At 43.9% G+C, this 26617-nt stretch overlaps 1 protein-coding gene, 1 long non-coding RNA gene and 1 other non-coding gene across 4 annotated transcripts in view; 1 reads left to right on the forward strand and 2 right to left on the reverse strand.

The window, feature by feature from the left end:
- The window catches only part of SCFD2 (sec1 family domain containing 2), a 358054-nt gene that overhangs the window by 53085 nt on the left and 278352 nt on the right, over positions 1-26617 (reverse strand). The window lies entirely within an intron of this gene.
- Positions 7108-11151, forward strand: LOC116668945. Its single transcript, XR_004326254.1, has 3 exons — positions 7108-7869; positions 8698-8803; positions 10853-11151. It is a non-coding gene; the product is annotated as an uncharacterized LOC116668945 (long non-coding RNA).
- TRNAA-AGC lies at positions 25189-25260 on the reverse strand. Its single transcript has one exon. It is a non-coding gene; the product is annotated as a tRNA-Ala (tRNA).

The raw sequence follows: 26617 nt of genomic DNA on the forward strand, positions 1-26617 counted from the left end.
GACAACATGTAAATAAATATGCAAATAAACAAGTCATAACATGTCCCTAGTGATAAGTGCTCAGAAGAAAGAGGCAGGAGCTATTTTAGACACGGTAAAGAAAGGCTTCTTGGAGGAGGTGCATTTTAGCAGAGACCTTTCTGAAGTAAGCAGGCAAGCACGGTGGATACCTGGGAAAAGGCTTTCTGGGCATAAGGGCAGTATGTGCAAAGTCCCTGAGGCAGAAAAGGCTGAGGGGGTTTCAGGGGAGCAAGGAGACTGAGCGGCCCAAGTGGAGGAGCAAGGGGAGAGAGGAGGCAAAGGAAGTCAGAGGAAGGAAAAGTCAGAAGGACAGGCAGAGCGGATCATGTGGGGCCTTCCCCACGGCAGACAGGGGAAGAAACGCACACGGATGAAGAAAACTAGAAAGGAAGGTATAGCTATAAGGCCGGATACCTTCTTGTGCTGATGAGTGGGTTTTAATGGAATGTGTAGGCCTGGGAGAGAAGCAGGCCATCTGGAAGGGTCTCCTGGCTGGAGCACAAGTGCTTTGACTTCACATGCCCAAGCATTTTCACTGTCTCCCCATCCTTTCCTGACAGCGGGAACACAGAAAACTTAGTGGGGCAAAAAAAAACCACAACCAGTGACACAAACTGCCAAACTGCCACGGGAGGAAACTGGCACGTTGGCGCAGCCCCACCGCCACCAGCCTTTGCCGTGAGAGCACAATGTCGTCGTGCCCGAGTCACCCACAGAGGGTGCGGAGAGAAGGGGAGCCCGGGAAGCCGAGATTGGCATCGCAGCTGGAATGTGTAGGAGAGGCAGTCAGCAAAGGGAAAATGAAAACCCTTAGTCAGGGAGGTCGTGAGCTGGTGTTGACCTGAAAATTCAAGGCTGCCTAAGGTAGCTCTGACAGAAGGACATTCTCTTATTCTGAGAAAGGAAACAAGGACTAGGCTGGATTTAAATTTCACAAGGGTAGAAACTGATTCACTCAACAAATATTTACTGAGTATCTGATGTGCGGCACTGTTCTAAGCCTGGGATACGACAGCAGACAGAACGTAAACATCCCTGCCTGTGTCAGACCTCCTTGGTATTTTCCCACTTTGCCTAAAAACGATGGTAACAGTTAACATTTATCAAACGATTACTATGTGCCAAGTACTATTCGAAGGATTTCATATGTATTAATTCATTTAATCCTCAGAACTATCCTGTGAGGTAGATGCTATCATCATCCTTGTTTCACAGATGAGAACAAGGCAGAGAGGCTGAGTAACTTGTCCCTTCTAAAAATGGTAAAAAGAAATAATAATAATAATAATGATGATGATGATAATAATAATAATGATAATGATAATATAATAATAATAATAATAATAATAATAATAATAATAATAATAATAATATAAATAAAACAATGGTGTGAGAATAATTCAACAATTCAAGATGGTGTGCCTAACCCAAGAAAGCACGGGGCAGACTTCAGCTTCACTGGCCTTAGAAATTAGAGCAGGCCTATGGCACTCTCAAATCTCATCTTAAAGTGTTAATCACTTTTTTTTTAGTCCCTGTAGAAGATGGGCATTGGGTTTTTCCATGATGGAAACCAAAACCCAGCATAGCAGGGCTGACAAATAGAGACCGTGACTCACATCGCAATGTCTCTATAGGATCTATCTCGACTTCCCTGTCCTTTCTAAACTGTCCAGGATGCTGAAACTAGAACCACAAGGGAGGGGTGAATTCAAACACATGGTACACTGTTATTTTTAGCCCACTGAGAACATTCTATTTACCAAACAACATAATGAAATGAGAGCCGAATAATAAAAGCTTCAGGAGGTCAAAATGTCAATGGTGTAGATAATTATTCAGCAGATAAGTCTTTAGAAATTGACAAGGATAATATGTGCTAAAAATATTCTCAATGAATTTTATGGAAGGACAGATACCACTTGTAATTTGAAACACATTCTGTCTCTTTTAGTTATGTCTAGATTAATATAATCAAGCATAAGACCTCACAACGCTTATTTATGTCAACTGAGACTAAGACTGAGGATTCTTTTATTTCTTTATTCATCCAAATGACATATTATCTCATTTAAAAAATTTCTGTGCTGCAACAATGTTATAGAATTCATCACCCAGAAGGTCAGTGGTTGGGAAGGACACTGAAAATGATACTGCTTTATAACAACAAGGTCTTGAAAATGTTTAGCTCCCACTCATGCCCCAAATGTCTGGGGTTTAAGAGTAGAACCTTGACAAATAGGGTTAAGCACTAAAGGAAGAGACTAGCAGGCAAAAAAGAATATCAAGCTACATTATTCCAACCTTTCAGAATCCATGCCAGAGAACCATGCAACCCTATAAAGAAAGAGATGTCATGACCCTTCTATAAAAGAAAGTCGAATTGCCTATATCTGTCATCCTAATGATACATTTATCATCCAAACTTTGCTCTCAGTGACATAATTGGCTGGCCTCTCTTCTCATGTGTCTTAACTGACGTCATAGATGAGCTATTTCAACTGCCCAGTCTGGTTTTAAGTACATTTCAGTTGATTAGCTGGATGCTGTCATCTAACACTTGAACAGACACATCTCTCAGAGCAGAGCTGCAGGCAGGCTTGGTGACATCCAGGTCGATGGTGTCCTCCTGTCGATGTCCCTTCCGCAGTTGCTCAATGTCTTTGAGCCCCCCCCCCACCCAAAGTAATCAAACCTTGCATCCACCCTAGCTGCAGATACTTCTTGACTCCTCCTCCTCCCTCCTGAATTCCACTCCCTCAAGGCCTTGTTTATTCCTGTCAACTGGCTAATTTCATAGAGGAATCATAGAACATTGGAGCTGAAAGGGCCTGTGGAGGCCGTGCAGGGCTCTCACATTACAGAACAACTCCTTTCTGTTTAGTGAAGGTCTCTTTGCAAAGGGTCAGTGCCTAATCAAAAGGGACTTGTTTTCCTAAAGAAATTTCCAGGCATCAGTTTACACCAGTAGGGATATTTTCTAGAAGCCACTGTCTACCTCACCTCTCATCATATAATGGTCAACCCTTTCCCCGCTAGAATCTAGCATAAAGCAGGTTGCCATGGTAGCCACCTAGTCTGTCTTCAAATTGGGCTCTGGAGGAAGTCCTAACTTCAGGCTATAACAAGGCGTAGTTACAATGAAGCTAAACATGAGTATGGGCAGACAAAGGGCTCCTCTGTGTGTGTGTGTAGGAATTTATTAATATGACATTTCTTAAAAGGCATCAAATACTAAACTTAATTAAATCAAAATCTAGTTTTTTTCCCCCCTTCACCATTAATTGCAAGCATTTTAAAGCTTGCTAATATCAAGCATGGTGGAAATGTAAAGAGTTGGTGGAAATACAGACTCGTAAAGTCATTTTGAAGGGCAACAGAGTGGCACCTACTAAAGTTACCGATACGCAGGCCCTTTGCCCCAGCAACTCGACTTTTAGGCATCTACCCTAGGAAAAATGTAACTTGGTACAAGGAAGCATGCACAAAGGTGGTCACTATGCGTGGGCTTGTGATTGAGAATAATAAGAAACAATTACTTAATATGTGCATCAATGGATAATGATTAAATTAATAACACAGGCTATGCAGCCATTAAAAATAGAATGGGGTAGATCTATATGTGGTCACTCAAAAGAACCCTAAGGCATGTTAAGGGGAAAAAGCAAGTCGCAAAATAATATATAGACTACGATATCATATCTACTTTAAGAAGCCCTGTATACTTCTAGGTATACCTTTGCACAGTGCATTTGGATGAGCATACTTGGAAAAGAATGTGGAAGACTACTTCCAAACTGATGACTGGGGTTACTTACAGAAAGAGGAGTGGAGTTAGAAAAGGGGGGACATCACAAGGAACTTGTGTTTTTACCTGTATTGGTTAAATTTTGTTCAATGAAACTATATTCATATATTGTAAGTGTTATAATTGAATTTGATTTTATAGTTAATGTACCTTTCTTTAGGGAACTGAAGACCTAGCCTCCAAAATCCAGTTGCCTCCTTATTTCTATAGCTCGAGCCTCCACTTAAGATTCTCTTCCCCCAAATCCTCTTCCCCCAGCACATACATTTGGAACTTAGGCAAAACCATCCCAAATCCTTGTCATGGAAATAAAACATGAGGATGTAACACTGACCTTTTCATAAATGTTTCTTTTTTTCATCAGTTCTTAGTGGTAATCCATGGGAAAATGAGATGTGTTTCTGCTAAAGTCAAGGGCAAAAACCCCTCAAATCCAAAAAACACTGCCACTAATAAACAAAACCAAAGGGACAGAATTCCTTATCGACACAAAGTTACAGCTTCCACTAGAACATGGCTTCTGTTATCAGATATTTCTGGGCATACCTTCCAAGAAATGAAAAACTGCATTAAATTTCAAGTGGAACGATTCTTTTACTGACTTTAACTCTTTTTCTTTCTTCAATCTTCTACTTATAGAAGAACTCATGAGAATTGTCATCCTCTTTTCTCTTTTTTCAAGAGGGAAAAATGAGTTTGGGATTTTTGCATCAAGCATTTTTTGTCTTGTTTTTTTCTTATTCTTTTGTTTTGTTTTTTTTTGGGGGGGGGGAGAAGGTAATTAGGTTGGTTGGTTGGTTTGTTTAATGGAGGTACTGGGGATTAAACCCAGGACCTTGTGCATGCTAAGCCTATACTCTATCACTGAGCTATGTCTCCCCACTCCATTATTCTTAAATTAACTGGATTTTAAAAGCAAATGCCTCATCCTTTTAAATCATCTTCTAGATCTTATAGTTTAAGGAGAAAATAAAAGCCTGTCAATTTTGAATGATTATTTATAGTGGGAAAATGGAATGTATTACTTGTAAGAAGTTTGGAATAAGATGCTTGCTTGAATCAAAAGCAATGAAAATGATCATAGATGTTAATACAAAAGTTTTTTCTTGGAGTGGGACTTGGGGATCTGTACTTTTACTGCCATCGTTGGTTCTGATGGCCAGCCAGGTATGTTTTCCTTCTTGGTATAAAATTTATCTGCAAATAAATCATTATCACCCATGGAAAAATTCCAAAAATATCCTCAGAATCTCATAGAAAAATATTTAAAATTTTTCATTTAAAAAATAAATATATTCCATCAAATACTTTTAGAAGGTTAGGGAATGCCGTGTTTCAAAATTACCAAGGGCTGGAGTACTTCAACTCCAAAAAGGCTGGGAACATCTGTCTCCTAAAAAATGTTTGATGAATAAACCTCAAATTCAGTATTCTTTCTTGAACAAAGAAGAAGGAGTATTACAGTTCTCATGATAATTGGAGCTACAAATGACGCACCATGACATGACCATGATTAAAGTCATGAGCCATCACTACAGTTTTTACCCCCCCACTCAGAAATATTACATATGTTTCTGCAGTTGAACATAATACAGATACTTATTTTCTTGAAAATCTTAAGAGTTAAAAGAAATAGGCTCTCATCCTTTAGAAGTCCCCCACTTAATAGTATTGGAGCCTTCCGAAGAAAGGATGAGTGTAATAATAACTCTTTAGAATGCAGGGATTGTTTTTCTTTGATTCAGGTATTTATGGTAGGAAAACTGGGAGGAACAGGAAAGTACTCATCAGAGGAGAAGGGTAATAATCTTTGGAATGAAATTGGCTGGGACATGTCAAGCTCAGCAGGCTTGAAGACACTATTCTTGTTTTCCCATTATTCTATGTTGACTCTCTCGTCTTGCTGGCGGTTTCCAGCCTGTGAAGACTGCTCCCCGTGGCCAGGCGTCTGTGAGTGTTCTCGTGCAGCCATCACGGGAATCCAGCTGTGAGCGCTGAGCTGGCCTTTGCACTGTTCTTACATGCTCTTTTCTCCCTAATTACATATATTTGATCACTCAGCTGGAAAAAAATCTTGGCAAACTGCACTACAATAATCATTTCCCACCTTGGCTCCCCGTGGAGAAAAATATCAGTTGTAATGCACCCAAAGTTCAGCCAAAGATGGCCATTTGGAAAGAGCTGTCCATTCACAGGGAAATTGCCAGACAGAAGCCAAGCATCCTTTCCTTATTCTGAGTGAGCTCTGGCCTTCATGCACCTGTGGCAGATCAAACTTAAGTTCCATTAGGGGTTAAGACTGTAAACACACCAATTCTCTCCAAATTAATCTATTAACTCGGTATACTTTCAATGCAAATCACAAAAGTGAGAAGTGTGTGTGAAGTTTAACAATTTGATTTTAAAACTTCTTTGGGGAGTAAAGGGTTAAGAATAACCAAGGATGAAAAAAATACAAAAATGAATATATGTATGTATATACACGACCAGGACATTATGCTGTACACCAGAAATTGACACATTATAATTGACTGTAATTCAATTAAAAAAAAAACAATAACCAAGGAAAAGTTGAAGCTGGACAAGGCTCATTATACAGATCTAGTAATTCAGATGGTGTGGTACTGGCACAGAGATAGACAGAGTAGTGAAACAGAGCTCACTAACAGTTTCACACATATGTAGAAACTTGATATGCAACCAAGATGATGCTGAAATTCAGTGGGGAGAGGATGAATTACTCAACAAGTGGTGTTTGGGCATAATCAATATGAAACTTGATCCCTATATTATATGGGGAAAAATCCAGAGATATTAAAGGCCCCATGTGAAAAAATTAAATATGAAAAAACCCAAATTTTAAAATTTTTAGGAAAAAAAAGAAAGATACCATAAACAAAGTGGAAGATAAGCCTTAAGCTAGTTACATTTGTAACATAGAAAATCAATAAAGGACTAGAAAGACAAATGAAGAAATCAATAAGAAAATCAATAGAAAAAAGAAAAAAACCAAGAAAAAAATAAGCCAAGAATATGAAGACTTGTATCACAGAAATAATCATGAGAACAGTGAAAAACGTGCCCAAAGATGCAACTTGACACGTAGACAGGGAAATGAGAATGACACAGATATAAAAGCCCGATATGACTGAGGTCCATCAGGGATCCGGCAGAGGCAGGAAGCCTCAGGTGAGAGAGGGCAGGCTGTAAATAAGACAAAGAGATGAAGGCTCTGAGTGCCCAGAACACAGCAGGTGCTCTGTAGATGTGCACTTTGCCCTCTTCTATCTCACCGGAGAGTGGTTCTGCATCAGCAGACCTGCTGCTCCCCTCATGCTCTCACAAGGCCTAGCATCCCTAAAAGACCGGGAAGTCACGGCTGAGGCAGCTGCGGTGTTGCAAAAGAAACTAGAGATTTTGAGTCAGAGGACCTGGACGTACTGCGGGCCTTTGGGCAGATGCTTTACCTCTGAGTCTCACTTTCCTCTTCTGTAAAGAAAAACTACAATGACCTCAGTGTGATCTTGAAGATGCTAATGAGCCAGTGAAAGTACGACTTAAAGTGGACCAGCTGCATGACACAGATGTAAGTCGGTGCTGATCTCCCACTGCTGGTGGTGACCATCGGTTCACCCATGGAAATACCATTTTTCCAACTCCTCCTTGGATGTATGAAGTTATGACCTCGGATGATGCACCCCCAGCATAAGCAACCAACAGGAGCACATGCTGATCCATTCTCTTTCCTGTCTTGGGGGTGGGTGGACGGGCTAGATTTAAAACAATGGGCGGGTTGGTTCTTCCTCTGTGTCTATTCCTGGGGTTGTAATGTATATGCTCTTTCTCCCACATCCTGCCTTTTATTTTCTTCTCTCTACACAGGCACTTTTAATACCAATTAATTAAAAGCAGGCATTTTAAGACAGGGCTTAAAAAGACTCTCTTGCATCATCAGGCTGAGATAAAATTCTGAACACAGCAGCTTGCGGAGGAGAAACACAGGACCAGCAGCCAGAAGGGGCCGACCTGGATAGGTGTTGGTGAGCATCCTTTCTCTGTGAGACCCAGGCGAGGCCACGTGCCCTCTGTGGGGCTCCACATTCTCATTGTGAGTTTCACGGGACATTAAGATACCCTCAGAACACTAGTTTACTATATACATACATGGGTTTATTTTTTATATTTAATACTTACATGCTTATATCTTAGGAGTGGGATCTTTTCCAACATGTACATTACGAAAATCTGGGTCGGTGTTCAGAGCCGAGGAACCGGGAACAGCGCAGCACTGCTCTTTATAGGTGGACAGCTGTCAGCTCCAACAACCATCTGTGGTTCAGCTGTTTCCAAAAGTGGCCACTTTCCCTTTTGATGTCTGAGGCCCATTACTTTGATTTCTGACTTAACTAACAGGTGTTCTCAGATTCTTTTTTTAATGAGCTGCCTTCCCTCAGGGTTCTGTGTAGACAGTTTTTCCTACAGATCTCTGAGAGGAGCAGAGAAAGAAATTTCCCCTGGTCCACTGGCTCCACTGTTGGAACTGCAGGCTGGTGTGACCACCTTGAAGCCTTGATTATTCCCATTTCCTGGAAGATGCAAGGACACGGGGGGCCAGACCTAAGTGCTCTATGCAAACAATGGAAGGACATATCTTTTATCCTTTGATTTAGGGCCTAAAGACACTAGGCCTGTACCACCGAAATGTCAGAATGGGCAAGATGTCTTTGAACCTTGGTGCAGAACCCAGGAGAGCAGAGGGAAGTCCACTTTCTGGGGAGAGAGTGTCCTGCTGGGCAGGGGGAGCCGGGCACTGCAGCAAGCATCTCAGATGTGTTGTGTAAAGCTGACTGTGCATCTACTCTGGGCAGAGCTGCTGGACCGATGGCCTCAACAAACACACCTGTGCACCCAACAGGACAGGGCCTGAGACAAGATGAAAATGCTGCTAGACTAAATCTGGAGACAAAAGAGGAGGTAAGTTACCCCGAGAGCGGTGCGAGTGTGGCAAGATCATAATTTGAAATATTAATGGATTTCACACATATGCACAGAAGCACATTCTTTTGACTATACAACCCCATCCTCTCATTTATGTTCTGAGGATACTCAGGGGATTTAAAGAGGCAGAGGCAGGCTTTTAGTCCTCAAGACTAGAGAAAGGTCCCTGGGTTGGAGATGTCCTGGGGGAGAATGAGAGGACCCTGGGACACGTCTGTAGGTTTATAGGACAAAGGGTGTCTGTGCACCTCTCGAATGGAGCTTGGAAAGCAGAAGACCCAGAGTGGTAGTGGCTGTGTCATAGGTCAGAGGTGACAGGACTTTCCAGGGCCTACCCTGCCTGTGGCCCAGAGTGACCTGGTCATAGGTGAAGCTCTGAACAGACTCACAGAGCTCCCTGGGTCATTGCTCAAGGGCTGCAGAAAGCATCTCTTGGCCTAAGGGAGTTCAAAGAGATTCGGAGACAGAGTGAGCTGGGCCCAAAGAGGTTTCCAAGCAGCTGCCCATTACGGCCTTGTGGACTGACAGCGGAGACTCTGAGGAACAAGGAAGCTATTGGGGTGGGTGCCTTCAAGGACAGAGAGCACATGTAGGACAAGTACCGGCTCCTCACAGCCTTGGGCCCCAGAACTTAGACATGGCCCTGGGGAAAACGCGGGAGGAGCCACAATTGCCAGACAGGAAATTTCCACCACCCAGGGGAATGGGAGCACATGTACAAATTAAGAAAGCTAAAGAAAAAAACATTTTAAGGTTGCATTCTTTATATACCTAAACGTTGCTGGTACCCAGTACCCTGGTAAAAATCAACCCATTAAAAGATGAGTCTAATTTATGACTAACCCAGTCTAAGAGGTGGATTTTTCTGTTTATTTGATTCATTGATTGATTGATTCATTTCCTCCCTCTCTTCCTCCCTGACCTACTGAATAGCCAGGTACTCTGCTGAGTACTAGCAATGCTTTTTAAAGACAAACCTCAAACAGCTGTTTCGTACCCTCAAAATTTAGCCATTTAGCTCAGAGTGAGAGAAGCAGGGAAGGGCTGAAACGGAGATACTAACAACTAAATCTAACGCGCACCCATAAGGTCTGTGACGAAACTGCAGACCAAGTGGTCTGGGAGCACAGAGCAGAACTCGCTCATCTGAGACTGGGAAGTCATTGAAAACTGGCAACTATCTATTTAACCAGTACCCATAGGAAGACACCTTAGGATCAGAAAGTTGTCGTCCACTCAGTTATATGGAAAATTGGGGGGATGGGCTGTGGCAGAGACATCATCTGCATACTGGATATCCAGAGGGTACACCTCATTTTCCAGCCCCCCTTGCAGTTAGGAGAGGCTGTGTGACTAGATCTCACCAATAGGCTATAAGAAGAGAGACACCAAGAGCTTCTATGGACCTGTCAGCTCAGCTCCTTTCTTTCCCTACCATCATGTCTGTGGAGGTCTCTTATTCCAGGTGGTAAAGCTTCAAGATGTCTAAGCCTCCGTCAGTCTGAATCTTTGACGCCACTAACCACAATCAATAGGGAATGTGAGCAAGAAGTAAGTTCTTAATTGAATTAAGTCCCTTAACTTCTGGAGTGATTTTGTTACTGCAGTGAAACAGAGACTACCCTGACCAATGGTGCAAATGATGATGGATGCATTCCAACCCTGTTCAGAGGAGAAGGTGCTCTGCTCCCAGGATTTTAAGAACGACCTCCTGAAGGAGGTGAAAGAGACAGGCAGCAGTGTGCTGGTCTGTACGTAAAGCTAGTACCTAGACGCGCATTCAGATGCCCGGCTGGCAGAGAAGCCTGCATCGATGACAAGAAGGGGCAAAAGATAAGCGGGAAGCAGGAAAAGCCACACTTTTGCTTGCTCTGTCTGTCTCTGTAATAGCTAAAAGCCACTCACTACCCCCACCCTCTCCCACCCTCTCCCCTAGACGGTCCCATGTGGGGCCCAGACAGTAACACACTGCAGTCAGAGTCTCTCTAGGGGACAATCTAAGGGTGGTTGCTCTTCCCTCTGCAGCCCTCTGAAGTCTACTGAAAGCAAGTGAAGAGCTTAAGAGCTGGCATCTTTGAAAGAATAACAACTCCTTGGAGGGAAACAAAGCAAATAAACTAAAGGAGGTCAGTTTAATTTCACTCTGGACTAAAATTTCTCTCCCTCTCCCCTTATACTAAACATAGACTTACAAATATTTCCATTACTCCTGCAACAGTCAATTTTAAAATATCATTTGAAATAAATGGTAACCACACATGGGCAACCTCTAGGTGAAATGAGCAGCAGGAAGCTGCCGCCCAGATCGCCAAAGGGATTTTTCTTTCCTGCTCTGGAACGCGTGATGGAGCGTGGAACAGGAAGCTCTACTGCTTTACAGTCTCCTGGTGATAAGGGGGCACATGTTGAAAACAGGTCCATTAGAAAAATGCTAATCCCTTCATTCCCCCAAAAGTTACTTAAATTTCCCCCCGCTTTTTCCCAGATAAAAATAGAAATCTTCACGTGACCTAGCTAATCCCTGGGAAAGTCACCAAATACCAGGGAACGGATGATAAAATGACAAATGGTATCTTGAGATTTAGGAAGAATATTATTTTAGTAGCCATAGAATAGCAGAAAAGTGTTAACAACTTTATAACGTCCCATAGGACTAGCAACTTTCTGGGCTGGTTAGGTTGAACATAAAGACCAACTGGAAAAGTAACACCATCACAGATAACAGTAACAGCCACAGCAACAGCTACAGCATCTGAGCACCTGCCAAGCGCTAGGCCCCGAGCTCCCCCAGCGCCTTCTCCAGTCCTCACGAAGAGCCCTCAAAGGAGTTACTACATTATTACTGTCCCCACATGGCAAATGAAAACTCTAAAAGCAGGCATCTCACTACATTAGTTTACAAGGATGGAGTGGTGAAGAATGTGCATCCTCGGTTTGTTTTACACCCTGTAGACCTGGTGTCAGTTTATGCCAATGACTGTGACTTGGACTATCCCAGCACAGCCAGCCTCGAGTAGAACACAAAGGAAGGAAGGAGACCTCTAGTGTCCTCTACTAACGTAAAGAAGTTCACAGACGGTGAATCCTGCCTGGTATAAATACCTCCAATCTAAAAACAAAAAAACCCCAGAAGCTCCAGGAGGGTAGATCGCCTCACCAAAGTCGCGCAGCCCTAAGCGTGGAGCGGGGTCAGGTGTGTCTTCCCCATACCCAGCAAGGAGAGCCTCACGCGGAGGACGGCCAATGCCTGCCAGAAGTGGGGGTCACATGTGTGACCTGGCCAAGTCCTTTCGACTGTGAGAGTGCCAGCTTCCTCGTCTGGGAGACAGGGATTGAGGGATGAACGAGAAGATGAAGGTGAGCGGCTCTGGAAGGGCTCAGGTGCTGCACACAGGTGAGGAGATGAAAGAGGGGGGAGGGTGGTGGTAACATGTCGGATAAAAATAAGATCCTCAAGTAGGGAATTACTAATGGATTTATATTAGAGTTTATCAAGAAAAACGACTTCATCCAAGCCAGTAAGAACTGAGAAGGCTGGGCAGGAGTATTTGATGAATAAGAACAGTGGCCCCAAGAGCACTAGTGACTACTCAGTTGTTTGGGCAAACGTTTTGTAGTGTAGTGGTTAAGACTGCTGATCCCGATCCAGGCTCTCTGGGTTCAAATCCCAGTTCTGCCACCTCCTGGCTGTGTAACTCCCTTCCGTCTCTGTGCTTCTGTCCCCTCATTGCAGAGGAGAACACTCCAAGTACCTGTGTCGTGGGGCTGGTGTGAGGATTATGAGCAAGAACGCAGGAGCAGCGCCGGGCACAGGGCGCCACTGTCTAAGCACGAGCTGTCCTCACACTCCTTCTCGGTTCTGGACAGTAACCAGTGTTCTGTCCTCATCAGGCTACACTCAGTGGCAGGTCCTCGGGGCACGTGGCTCAGGCTCCATTCCCCTGGAGACTTAACGGTTGTAACCTAAATTTGAAAAAATTCACTTGAACCATATGAAATGGCTGTTTTGGTAGGTCCAATATGGGGGAAAATCAGCAATTTCATGTTCTTCAACCTCATACACATGGGGGAACAGATCCAAAGCTTGGAAATGCAAGGGGAAAAAAAAAAGGGAACAGGCAGTCTAGCAAAAATCAGAAAGGGAGAGTCTGATGAAATGTAAATAAAATAACCGAGGCTTACACAGCTGCATCAGTATCAAAGAAATGCATAAATTAAGTCCAGGATCTAATCATGTCTTTTAAGCACAAACATTAGCTCAAGGGGCTGGTGGGTCTACAGATGTACATGTCTAAGAAATAAGAAGAGGAGGCGGTTTTTTTAGGGCCATAAAAGAGACTCGGGAGGGAACCAGGGAGCCTGCGCCTATCTGCACGGCCGCACACCCGTCTTTCAACTGCTGCTTTTCTTCCTCGATCCTTTTGATGCACAAAAGAGAATCTCAACCCACCCTCTTCACCCACCCCTCCTGCTCCTGACGTCAAGCCTTCTCCCACGCTGTATCCTCTTCTCCAAACGGCCTTACTCCATCTGTCGGTGACCTTCCTCCCACCCTTCAAGGTTCACCTTCCATCCCCTCTCTCCCACAGAGGCAGTCTGTTTGGGAGGAAGCAGGGAGCAGATAGGTGGCCAGGCTTTCCAACCCCAGCTGGCAGCTGGTGTTCAAGGATTCTCCCTTTGTACTTGTATTGAACAGAAGGGCTTAGGGCCACGGGTTTTAGCATAGCAAGAGGTAATGCCAGCATCTTTCTCTTCCTATACTGTGTTGGTCTACTTTCTGCTAAATTTGCCAAGTCCTATTGCCCAGAAGCAAAACATATGGCCATAAGAAATCAGATCCCATAGGCTCTGTGTGAAACAACTATTGTTATTGTTGCTAATATTTATTAAATGATTGCTAGTGGACAGAACCTAGCTAAGCCCTCTGTCTTTTAGAATATTCACCGCTCACAGTGGTCCTACAAAACAGATGCTGTGATTGTCCCACTTTTCACATGTGGGCACAGAGCCGTGGAAGGGTTAAGTGATTGACGTAAGGGGCCACCACTGGTGGGTGACAAAGCTAAGAGTCCAACCAGACAGTCAGACTCCACAGCCCTTGTTCTTAGCTTTACTCTAAATACCACTGAGAATCGGTCTCATTTTGTCATAACCTTGTAGGACATTCATCAAACGATTCTGGTAGCAGATTCTGCCTCAGGATTGGGAACAGAAAACAACACATTTACTTACATACACAGAAGGAGAAAAACATATGCTTTTCCGGGATGGTACTGCAGGACAAAGGCAGTGGTCAGCCATGATGATTTGGGAATGAGAAAAACAGCCCTTAACTGACCTGAAATAGAATGCTGTATTCAAGGAAAGGCAGCTATTTGGCCACGGGTACACTTCCCAAGGACAGAAGATGGTTGACTGTGTTAAGCTAGGGTCACACAACAGGTTGAGACACCTACTGCTGTGGCCAGCGACACTGTGGGGACTTCAGATTTGTTAGTAAAGTGAAGGCTAGGGGGGGGTTCCAATCTTCCTCCTGGCTTCAGAGTCTCTGAAGTATCACATGAGGGTCCTTGTGTTAATTTCTCCACGGCCAGAGCCCTACGTTTGGAAGAAGCCCACCTTTAGGAGCTCAAAGCACTGTCATCCCTGGAAACCGCAGCTGTCTCCAACAGCACGTCAGAATCGTCTGTCACTCTTGGAAGGAAAACCTTCCCCTTGGAGACCGGAAGGGGAAATGCTGCCGAGAGGCCAGAGGAGAGTGGAGTGACTGCCTAACCGAAGTCAAGGTGACTGCATAAACTAGGACTACTGATCACAAGACAGAAATCCAACTTAAATCATCTAAAGGCAAAGAGAGGAATTTTGCCACAGAGCAGGCAAAGCCACAGATGGCCACCAAAGGATCTGGTAGTCTTGGGCCCTCAGGCCTCTGCAGTACTGCGGAGAGCTGCCTCAGGGTGACCAAGGCGAAGTGACAAAGGGGACAGAATCACTAAAATCCTAGCAAAATTGGATTGTAGGCCAGAAAGAAATACTTCTTCATAACTCAAGACTTTGATGTTTTGGGGGACCAGTCACATAAGGGAAGAGGGCAAGTGGGTTAGAGACACTCCACAATTCCAGAAACCACTCTGAGCTTCAAATGCAAATGTTGCCTTTCCAGGGGAGCAGGATGCGACCATAATATGCCAGGAGGGTTGGGACATGTGAGGTACCCAGTCTGGGCTCAGCGCCTCCACCTGGGCGATGCAGAGGCCGCTCTGACAGCCAGCCCAGGAAGCACGCACCTAGGTCTGCGTGTGCTGGGTGTGTGAGTCTGGCGACATCAAAAACCCCGGTCCAGCGCAAAAACATCAGATGAACACGAGAGCTGCCACATCTGGACAACTGTCACCATCTGCCACTCGGAGAGGAACACTGAAAGAATCAACAGCATCTGAGCGGTATGGGGTCTGAGTTTAAAAAAGAAGTGTTGGCAGTGGCTGCCAGCTCTGTGTTGCTGCGAATAGCAGCGGTCTTCCTGACATGGCAGTTTATGGGCTCACACAAATCCCGGCTGACCCCTCACAAAGGCCGAGGTCCACATACCAAGCGGCTCCAATGGCCATCGCTCACCGAGCATGTTTACCAGCCTTTGTTCCCTTCTCTTCCGCAGCCTCACAATGGCAGGCGCGCACCAGGTGCCCCGACCAGAGAGAAAGGGAGGAGACGGGCTCGTGGGGATCTCAGTAAAAGCATTCTCCTCGTGCCTGACTCCTTTGACCCGTTCCTCATTTGATTTTGTCCCCAGAGACGAGACTTCCGCCTGCAGCTCTGACTGAAACCCCAAACCTAGCAGAGAGGCATGTGCTCACATCAGACCGAGGGGATGCTTCTATTTTCATCAGTTAATATAAATCGAAGTTAACCAGTCCAAGCAGGATTCAGTTAGGGCTGGTTTTGGTTTTGTTTTGTTTTTTTTCATTAACTGGAGGGTCGCTGCTGTTTTTAAGAGAGGATCATTAAACAGACAGAGGGCCTCCTTGTGGAGTCAAACAGTAAATGTGATTGTTACGATCCCCGTTGCCATCTCTAGGCAACTTCTCGGAACATAAGTTCTTTGTACGAGAAATAAAGTCAGACACAAAGGAAAAAAGGTTCATTTTCTCCTACTGCATCAGAAGTGTTCCTTTAGACCAAAAGGGGCTGTTTTGCTCCCCAAGGTGGGAAGGGGAAACAATGACACTCTGAGTGCAGTGAGGAAATATGCCGCTGCATAGACACTTGATCCTGGTCTGTGTTACAAGGTTATGAACTTGTACCCACATATTAAATCTGCCTGGGCTGCGAGGCCCTCTGGTTGATACTATGAGGAAGGTACAATGAGTTTATTTCTTCTGTTCAGGAAGGGAATTAACTGGGGTCTTATCCCAGCTCTGTCTCAAACGAGGTACTTTTCTCACTTATTGACTGAGGAAGGGAGGGTGTTGGACAAGGGGTTTGCTGCGGGGCCTTTCAGTACTAACCTTCTATAACATGGTGACTTTTTTAAAGTGCTTGAGAAGTTCTCATTACTGATGTGTCTTAGCATGTCGCCCCCACCCCAGCAACTGCCTTCTGTCTGCTTGCCATCTGATCCAACATCTCCATGTCTACCACAGGCTGCCTTGCTCACAGCCGCCACAGGATGAAAGAAAAGCTCCCATCTGGGCAGCCTCAATTTGGGGACCGTTGAGTCCTCTGTCAGTCACCCACTTGCAGAACTGCAGGAGGAAACTTTGTGGCCAGAGCTGAGGAAGGGGGTTTCTGTGCAGCTCTGGAGAACCTGTCTTCCTCCCTAGGGACTCCTTGCCAGGCCACCCCATATGGCCCTAGTACTGATCTTTTGGCAAGCTATACCGGTACATAGAGTTCAAGCAGGGAAATAATTTACCATAAATACTAACACTAAGCTGATAATAATACTTAAGCATCAACCTGAACTTAGTCTGTATTAGGCATGATGCACAGTGCTTTCCATGTACTGTCATTTGTCATCCTCCCAATGACCTTTGGAAATAGAGAATACTATTACTCCTGCTTTACTGAGTAAGGAACTGAGGCTCACCGAGAGAAAGTCTACAACGGCAGCGTGATGCCCAGCAGGTCACTTCATAACTACTGGCTGAAGTTTCTTCACGCCTTAAAGTAGGAGGTTGGCCTGAGGCAGTATTTCCCAAAGTGTGGTGCATAGACCATGCTCCCCAGTCACCAGGGGTGCTTGTTGAAATGCAGACTCCTGGCTCCACCCCTGATCTCCAAGATCAGAATCCCTGGGGGAAGGCCCAGGAATCTATCTGTTTGACAAGAACCCCAGGTGATTCTTAAGCATATTAAAGTCTGAGAACCCCAGGTAGATGATTCCTAAATCTCATGCACTGTGATGGCCTGTGGTTTTCTTTTGTTAGAGACTCTTCAAGAATGCAAGCTTTTCTCTTCCATTGGACCCAAAGTTAACCCCTAGATATCCTGCACATCTTCTTTAGATCAGCTTTATACAACACAAGATCTTGTTTCCTATAAGACACAGGCAAATTCTTTATTCTCTAAAATATTTAAACCATACGAAACAAATTCCTCTCATTTAGAAGGAATGCAAAAACAAGATGACATGACCTTAGCCAAAAGAATTTTCTTAAAGTTACTTTACAAGCAGAGTCAACAAACACATGGAACTAGTTACTGAGAAAAGAGTCACTGGATCAGAGTACACTGACAATGAGAGAGAGTGAGAGAGGGAGAGATTTCTAAATCAAAACACACTTATGTACACACACACACACACACTCAGATCATATACATAAAAGAAAACAGGTAAAATCAGGCTATAAGTGAAGCTGTGAGAGCAAGAGGCCCTGTTTTCACTGAGAGCGAGTAGCTCTTGTCCCCACTGGCCCACGGTCTAGACTTTTCCTCTTAATTTACATCTTCATTTCTCCCGAAAGTGCCCCTCTTATGTTTTGTCTTCATTCTTTCCTCTGATTTGCCTTTTGGCTTATTTATTTTTATCCTTTCCTGCTGAAACTGAGGTCACAGTGACAAAACAGCCTGCACTCAGTGCACCTTGTAATTTCACCATCTTCCTGCCCAGCATGGAAGGAAGCAAAATCCCCTCAGCGGAGGCCTCAACCCTGGCTACCAACATGGCCAAATGCCTGCATCAATCATTCGGCCACCAGGCTCAGGGGCTGCCTGCTGCTACGTTTCCATGGAGACACACATCTGCTTTTTCCATGCACCTCATCCCTCTTTCTGACAACACACACACACACACACACATGCACAGTAATATTAGCAAATGTCACCATCACAACCAAAATTTATTATGCATCAGTTGTGCACAGCACAGTCAGAGGTGCAATGAGGAAAACCAAGAAGTAAAGATGCATAAGATGTGGTCTCCCTGTTCAAGTACCTTAGCACCTAGTTATAGAGACTTGGGGTGCTCCAGAAAGCAAGTATGGTAGGAGTTCAGGGGTCACAGTGAGTAGGCTGGTTACAAAACAGCCTCCTGGGGGAAGTGGGACCTGGGTTGGGCCTTGGAGATGCTGAGAAGAGCTGGCAGAGTATTTGGGGTAGAGGGGATGACTGCAGTCGCCATTCCCACCTCTTTTGATAACAGTGCCCTGATTTTCCTCAGATTAACCTTAGCTCTGTGATTCAGGTGGGCCTGAATCTGACCTTGCTCACCAAAGCACCCTCTCCACCTGGCCACTGTGAGGGTTCAGAATGGATCCATGACGCGGGCCAGTCCAGTGAGACTCGATCCTGAGACTTTTGCAGGAAGCATGGGTGAAGAGAAGCTCTCCTCTCTCTGTGGTTGTTTGCTTGGAGGGTATAATCCAGGAGCTGCTGGTGGCGATTTTACTACTACCTGGAATGGGGTGACCTAAGACTGAAATCAACACAGAGGGAGGCAGAACCAAGACAGAAGTGGACACCTGAGGACAGAGACTGAGGAAACGAGCTCTTTCCCTGTTCCCTTTACCTAATGTGAGCTGGTTTTGTTTTTGTTTTTTAAAGCTCATTTGGCTGACTAGCTTTTGTAACTTGCAAGTGTAAATGTATAAGGGTGTTCACGGAAGAGTGGGCAGAACAGCCTCACTGGTTGATGTTGGTGAAAGGACAGCTCGAAAGATAAACTGGGGCCAGACTTTGCAGGAGATGGGAGAGGAGGCATGAACGCAGAGCTAGGGAATAAGAACTTTATGTCCTATAGGCAGGAGAGGCCATGATGATGTCTGAGAAAGGGAATACTGATGATACAGGAAATGTGTTAGTAAGGGGTCAGGCACGGGATAGGAGGTAGAAGATGAATTCTTTGGTTTCTTCCAGCCTTGAGACTGTGTGTGGATGGTAGTAGCTGGTGAGAGTCTGCATCATGGCTTAGAGGGGTTAAGGCTGGAATCTGGGACATTCATAGGCAGTGACTGACAGGCTGGAGGCGATACTGCAGTGGTGGTGGTGGGAATGAGGAAGGGAGGCTTAGAATGACATTGTGAAAGCACTAGTCACCTTAGTGACTAGCTGTGGAAGGCAGAGAAGAGAAAGTAAAGAGAAAGTGAGTGATATTGAGTGTCTGCACCTCTGAGTTGGGAGGACGGTGGTCCCACTGATTGAAAGTAGAGGTGAAGCTGGTTTGAGGTGGGGGGGAATTCTCCCTTCTGAGACTTAAGGGACAGCATTGGAAGGAGTGGGACTGGAGCTCAAAGGGGACCATGGTAGTCTCTTAACCTCTGTATAGGGTTGGATAAGATGGCCTTTGAGGTCATGGCCAAATCTATAGCTCCCTGATTCCCAGAGGGAGGTCAGGGTTGCAAATGCATATTTGATAGTGAGGGAAACTCATAGTTCTTAGTGACTGCAGAGGGTCTGTAGCATAAACTCCAATTTAAAGCAGGAATCTCCTTTCCAGAAATTATGACAGATGGCCGGTCAATTTGAACACTTAATTCCTCGCACCTTATAAACTCTTAGGCCATCAACTTTGTCACCAGGTAGCTTTAACGGAAACGGACTTCCCTGTAAATTCAATCTCTGGGTTGTAGTATTTTCTCTCCATGGCAACACAGTTACTAAGAGCATTGCTAGGCTGGAGAGCGGGAAGGCAGAGATAATTTCCCCTGGCCACACTCTTAAAAAGTGGCTGTCCTCTCACCTACTTGTTAAGCAATATGTTAAAAAGCCAGTTGTATTCAAACTATGATATAAACAGTTTAGGGGAAACAGCATAAGCTTGAGCAAGAAAGTAGACGGAAGTTGTACATTCTTGCCCCCTCCTCCCTCTCCTTTAATCAGTGATGGGAAACGGTCTCATCCCCAGGCTGGCTTCCCAGATGATGGAATTTGGCTGTCTCTGAAATGAAGTCTAATCTCTTTTACCCAGAACAGCCTATCCAATATTTTATATTATCATGGTTATTGTGAATCTTTCTTTTCCAAATTAATTATCTCCACAGATGACATAGCTAAAATTCTGAGCCTGGATGAGATCCCAAAAGGAGAGAGACTAGGAGAGGGGCCAAGGCCTTAAATTCACATAAAAGTGACTTGTTTATATGTAAGCCCGTTGATTTCTTGCTTTCTCCTCCCCCAGCATAACACACACACACACACACACACACACACACACACACACACACACACACATCCTGGCTTTGTTTAAATCAAGAAGTCACTAAACAAACATGGATTTGAACAAGTTTAAATCTTCACAGATACTTCATTGACTACTAAAGCATTTTAATTTCCCTCTATTAAAAAGAATAAATATATTTTCCTAAGTTTGCAAATTATTATCAGAAATGCCCACATCACTAATCAAGAAAAAATAATCATAAGTGAGATTACTATTGGGATCATACAGGTTCAAACTGCTTTCTGATTGAAAAAAGAAAACATCTTTCTCTATCGTCATTGTGTTTGCTGTTGTTTTCTTCTGATGCAACACAGGGTCAGAGGAGCAGCAAGAATATTTGGGGTTATTCGCCTTACTGCCTTTAAAATGTTAAATATACTTAATTCTTCTGCATTAAGAATTTGCTGGAAGGTCCTTGAACTGTCTTTTCTTTCCCATATGCTAGAACCAAGTTCTAAAAGGCACTTTGTCTTTCTGCGAGTACCCATGACCTTGACTTGACATTTTTTTGTGTGTGATTCCCTCCCCCAAAAGTTCTTGATCCTACCTCAACTACTTCAGATATAAGTATTCAAGGTAGAGTTATAAACTCAATTGTGTTCAAAAGTGTCTCCATCAAATGAACTCAAATTCCCTCTCTTCTAGCCACGATTATCTATTTGGTTTTCTCAGGAAGAGGGGCAAAGAACTTCTCTGAGACAGGAGTCTCTTCCACATCCTGATGGGTAGCAGTCTGTCTCTTGGTCAGCCTTAGTTCTGCTCACACCAGATACACCATTGATAAGAACAGAGGTGGTGGGAGGAGAAAATGTAGCTGTCTGATTTCATAAATTGGACAAGACAAGAAGCAATAACCATACCATGTTGTGTAGTTATTTAGGTGGTTAATCAAATATGTGGACATCAAAAGATACATAAGAAAAAGACAAGGGAGTGAAGGGTGTCATGCATTTGTCCTTCCCAAACTACATTATGCTCTCATTATTAATTGGGAGGAAAGGCAATACAAAGATTTTATTGAATTATTTCCATTGAAAAGCTCAACGATGGATTGATTAAAACCAACACATCTTTCCTAAAGCAATGTTCTGCGCACTGATTTTAGAAATGGGAAGCTTCCAAGCTGTTATGTTCCAAGACTTTTCAGTTAATTAGTGTAGAGAAATTATTTTTATCTCTGTATCATGCTAAGATTCAAAAACTGCCTCTTGTTAGAAGTTCTGAACGGGCTGAAGGCACAAGAGATTAGCAGAAAGGTAAAGATGTGTGTACCATCAGATCAGATCGGATCCAATGTTAAGTGACTACCTATTGCTTTAGCCAACAGGCCCCAGTTTTTCAAAATATTAAAAGAGAGACATTTTACTATACTAAGAGGAGCCTCACCCTTTCCTGAAACCAATGTCTTTGCCAGCGGCCCCTGGAACTTCCTGGTTATCTCCATCCACGTCCCCAGACACATTCTGTAAGAGTTGCAGCTGAATGGCTTGAGTTTTCATTTCACTGAATGGATGGCTAAACAATATTGGTTTGTGATGTGAAGACAATATACTCAGGTACCACAATCCACCTCACACTGCAAAGAGAATATTGGCCTTGAGGGGTTTGGGGTTCACAAAAAACTGGACTCAGGTCAGAAGGGATCCTTGAATCTTTTTCTTCTTTTAATTTTCTTTTGGGGGGAGGGAGGTAATCAGGTTTTCTATTTATTTGTTTATTTATATGGAGGTATTGGGGATTGAACCCAGGACATCCTGCATGCTAAACACTGTGCTCTGCCACTGAGCTACACAATCCCCCTGTTGAATATTTTAATCCCAATTCCCATCCACCATAGTTGGTTGTCCAGCCTGTACCTGAGTGCTTCTAATGAAGGGCCAGCATGAAATAGGATGGGCTAAGATAAGCATTTTCAATTAAAAAAACACCATGTTAACTTAGTCTGGAATTTAGAAAACTGTATCAGTTTAGATCCCGTCCCACAATGGAAAAACCATCACAGAAGCTGTGAATAGTTACAAAGATGGTATTAATTACGTGATTCCTGACCTCAAAGGCAGAATATATAGTGGTAAATAAATGCATTAAAAAGAAAAACTCATCCTACTCTGAAGCCAGACCCACATGCTTTGAAATGAGTTTCAGCCCAATATCATGGAAAATAATTCAATCTTAACCTTTCTGTTGCCTCTTATTTACCTCTCACTATTTCCCCACAAACCTGTTACTTCTAGATTTTTGTATAACATAATAATGGACAATAAAATCTCTTCCAAGGTGAAAAAAAAAAACTCGCATAGTAACCAAAACTGCACAAAGACACCCCCCCACACACACACACAAACGAGGCTGATGCTGTTTATTCCACATTGCAAACGAGGCTGATGCTGTTTATTCCACATTGCAACCGTTCATTCAAAGAGCATTTGTTGAACACCTACTCTGTGCCTTAACCATCATGGCCAGTGGAGGCTGAGCTGGGGAATATTAGAGGGTTTCATGCTAACCTTTCCATACCATCCTTGCATCCTGGCTGCATGTCTTTTCTTTTCTGGGGGCCACATGGAAAATACCCTAATAAATGAAGTTGACTATGAAAGTTCAAAAATGTGAGGGGTCTAGTATTGACATTTCTCATAGCATATTACTAATTTCTAAAGATTTCTTCACTGTTGGCATAGACTTTACTTGCTGATTTCCTGCCTCAGCCCAGGGCCTGCCGTCCCTCTGGCAGCCCCACCCGAATGTCCACTTTCCTCCAGCTGCTGAGCGCCTGTTCCCTTTATTCTGCCCCCTCACACAAGGCCCAAATCATTTTCCTGTCATTCTGACCTCACTGTGACTTGTGTCCCTGCATCCCCCGCAGCTTCCTCAGCCTCCTCCCACGTCAACTGGTCAGAATCTGCGCATGCCCACTTTTTACAGCACCATGCAGATATTCAAAATGATGCCCAGCCCGATGACATCTGGCACCAGCAGGGGTGGAGCAGGGCACACCATCTGTAAGGAGGGCTGTGCTGTGCCCACGCCTGCTCTTCAAGGCCTCCTCTAGCACCTCCTTTGTAGTCAGGATGTCTGGCTAGATCAGGCCTTTGGGCAAACTCCTCACCACCATATGTGATTTGATTTCATTTGGCTGAACAGTTGTTACAGAAGGAGGGTAGAGACTCACAATTCGTTCAAATTGTTAGAAGGTCATAGTTTGAATCCTTCCTCAGTCGCTTGTTACTCAAATGATTTGACCCTAGTTTGTTCATAATACCCTATGTAATAACAGTACTAGCTTTTATGACAACTAAAACAACAGGGGCAAGCACGCCAAATACAGAACTTCACGGGTGCTAAAGATGTGCTGAACTTATAGCTGATTCGTAAAGAGTTCCTAGGGAGTTTTAGGGACTGAGGTGGGAAGCCGCATTAAAAGACCGGCAGGACCCCCAAGCAGAGCCACTACTCTCCAACCAGCACCACCTGGTTCCCTGGCCCAGAGACTCTATCTCACTTTGCCTCTGAAACGGGCTTACTTACCCCTAAAAGTCTACTGGTTCCCTGAGCTAACTTCTGATTGGTTATTTCCTTCACTCCTGATTGGTTATTACTTTCCCTTCTGATTGGTCCACTTCCCTAATTTCTGATTGGTCCATTTGTAGTACTTTATTTGCATGGAGCTCACTCCTGATCGGTCCATTCCCCTCACTCCTGATTGATTATTTCTCTCACTCCTGATTGGTCTATTTCTACAAAGCTTGTTCCTAGTTGGTCAACTTCTGTTATACTTTATTTGCATATGATGTTGCAAAGTGCAAAACTGGCAGCCTATAAAGGCCTGTGTAAACCTACAGACGGGGTCCGAGCTTGGAGTGTTAACTCATCTGGGCCTGTTGGCATAATAAACCTGAGTTCTCCAACTCTCTGAGTGCTCCTTGGCTTGTAGCCCGGATCCAGGTTGCTGTCACAACTGAGCTGTAACACCGAGCTGTAACACATTTTTCCACAACAGGACAAGAATTTAAACTGGTAAATCTTATTGTAAGTTGACATCTGATTTGCAGTATCAGCATTTTACAGTTCAGTCCTGACACATTTAGGTGCTCAGATTTACTTGGATCCCCCAGACCACTGGGGCCCCAGGGCCAGTGCCTTGTGCCCTGCTCTTTACTGTTTTGTCTGTGCCTAAATGTGTGCTTTTTGTTCTGCTTTAAGAAAACGTCCAAGGATTCAGGTTGATTAATCTTCCTATTTGGAATTTGAAACACCTTCGACTGATTATAAGTGTGTTTTTATAATATTCTCCGACACACGTGCAAGGTGGGACTGGTGTGAGCATGAGTCCACTTGGTGACCTGAATGCTTTCCCAGCCAGAGTCAACGGTCATCTGTTCACCCTGCTGCTGAGACCAGTCTTCTGACGCCTTCAGTCCCTTTCCTCCTTACCACGTTCCCTCCTAAACACATGTGCAGTCTCTGTTTTCAGACTCATAATGAGCTCTCCAGCTGTCTCAACTGTACTTTACTCTAGTCAAAGCAACTCTTTATCTGGTTGTTCCCATTTTTGACAGCTATTTTTTTTTTTAAACCTTGTTTATAGAATAGTTTTATTTACTTACTTTAAATTTTAAAAAAAATTTAAAAGGACTGAGATGATCTCTCTTTTATTTTATTTTATTTTGGGGGGGAATTAGGTTTATTTACTTATTTATTTTAATGGAGGTACTGGGGATTGAACCCAGGACCTCATGCATGCTAAGCATGCACTCTACCACTGAGCTATACCCTCTCCCCTTTTACATTTACAAAAACAAATTTTGAAGACAGTACAGATATTTCTCATTTACCCCTGAACCTAGTTTCCCCTATTAGTGATCTCTGATATTATTAGTATGACACATTTCTTACTATCAATGAACTGAAACTGATACATTATTATAACTAAAGCCCATATTTTATAGACTTTAGTTTTTTTTCAAACTGTGGTAAAATATATATAACATTTACCATTTTAAGCATGTTTAAGTGTACAGTTTGGTGGCATTAAGTGTATTCACATTATTGTACAGGCATCACTACCATCCATGTCCAGAACTCTTTTACCTTGCAAAACTGAAACTGTGCCATGAAACAATAAATCACCACTCTCCTTTGCCCCCAGCCCATGGCAACCACCATTCTACTTTTTGTCCCCATGAATTTGACAGAGCTAGGTATGCCAAGTGAGTGGAATCATCCAGTAATTGTCCTTCTGTGACTGTTTTATTTCACTTAGCATCATGTCATAACATTTATCTATGTTGTCCATTTCTGCATCTTCAACCGACTTCAGAAGGGCGTGTTTCTGCACATTCTGGATCTTTCTACCATGGTGTCAGTTCACTTTCTGATTCTCCATTATACAGTTGGCTCTATTCTACAGTAAACCCTAGGTTGCCTCTATTTCTGGGATCTTGTCCTAAATCCCATTTAGCATCTGGGATCCAAGAATCCCTCACGGGGACTAACATTTGTAAAGCACTTGCTGTGTCGTGGTCCTTGCTCTGAACAATACACACATATTTTATAATATGTATAATACTACATACATACAACATACATATATAATCTGTATAAATAAGATACACATACTTGTGCACATATCTTGTTTAATCATCACAACATCCCAGTGAGATAGGTACTATTATTAATCCCATTTTAAAGATTAGGAACCTCAAGCAGAGGGAGGGCAAGTAACATGCCAAAGGACTCCAGGTAACAAGCGCTAGTCCCAGAACCAGCAGCTGGGCAGCCCCACGCGCCCTGTACTACCTCTTAGTTCCTGCAGTTCCTGGCTTTCCTTCCACAGGGGAGGAAGTTAAGTGCTCTGTGCTTCTAATATGTCCACCATGGTCACATGTCCTCATTAAACTACAGCTGCTGCTGATTCCTCTTGGAATCCCTCTCCATTGCCCTGCCTGTCAGTTTGGGCCTGGTGGTACCAGTGTTCCCCTGAGCCTGGTCTGAGCTTCGGAGCCCTCTGCCCCTGCTCGGCAGACCACCCGAGCTCGGGAACCCATGCCTCACACCCTGCTCTGTGTGATTCTAACTGTCCTATTAGACTCTGCCCTTCACCTTCCCTGTCTCACTCCCACTGCTGTTGAGTT

The sequence above is a fragment of the Camelus ferus genome, chromosome 2 (assembly GCF_009834535.1).
Source record: "Camelus ferus isolate YT-003-E chromosome 2, BCGSAC_Cfer_1.0, whole genome shotgun sequence".
NCBI classification, from domain to species: Eukaryota; Metazoa; Chordata; class Mammalia; order Artiodactyla; family Camelidae; genus Camelus; species Camelus ferus.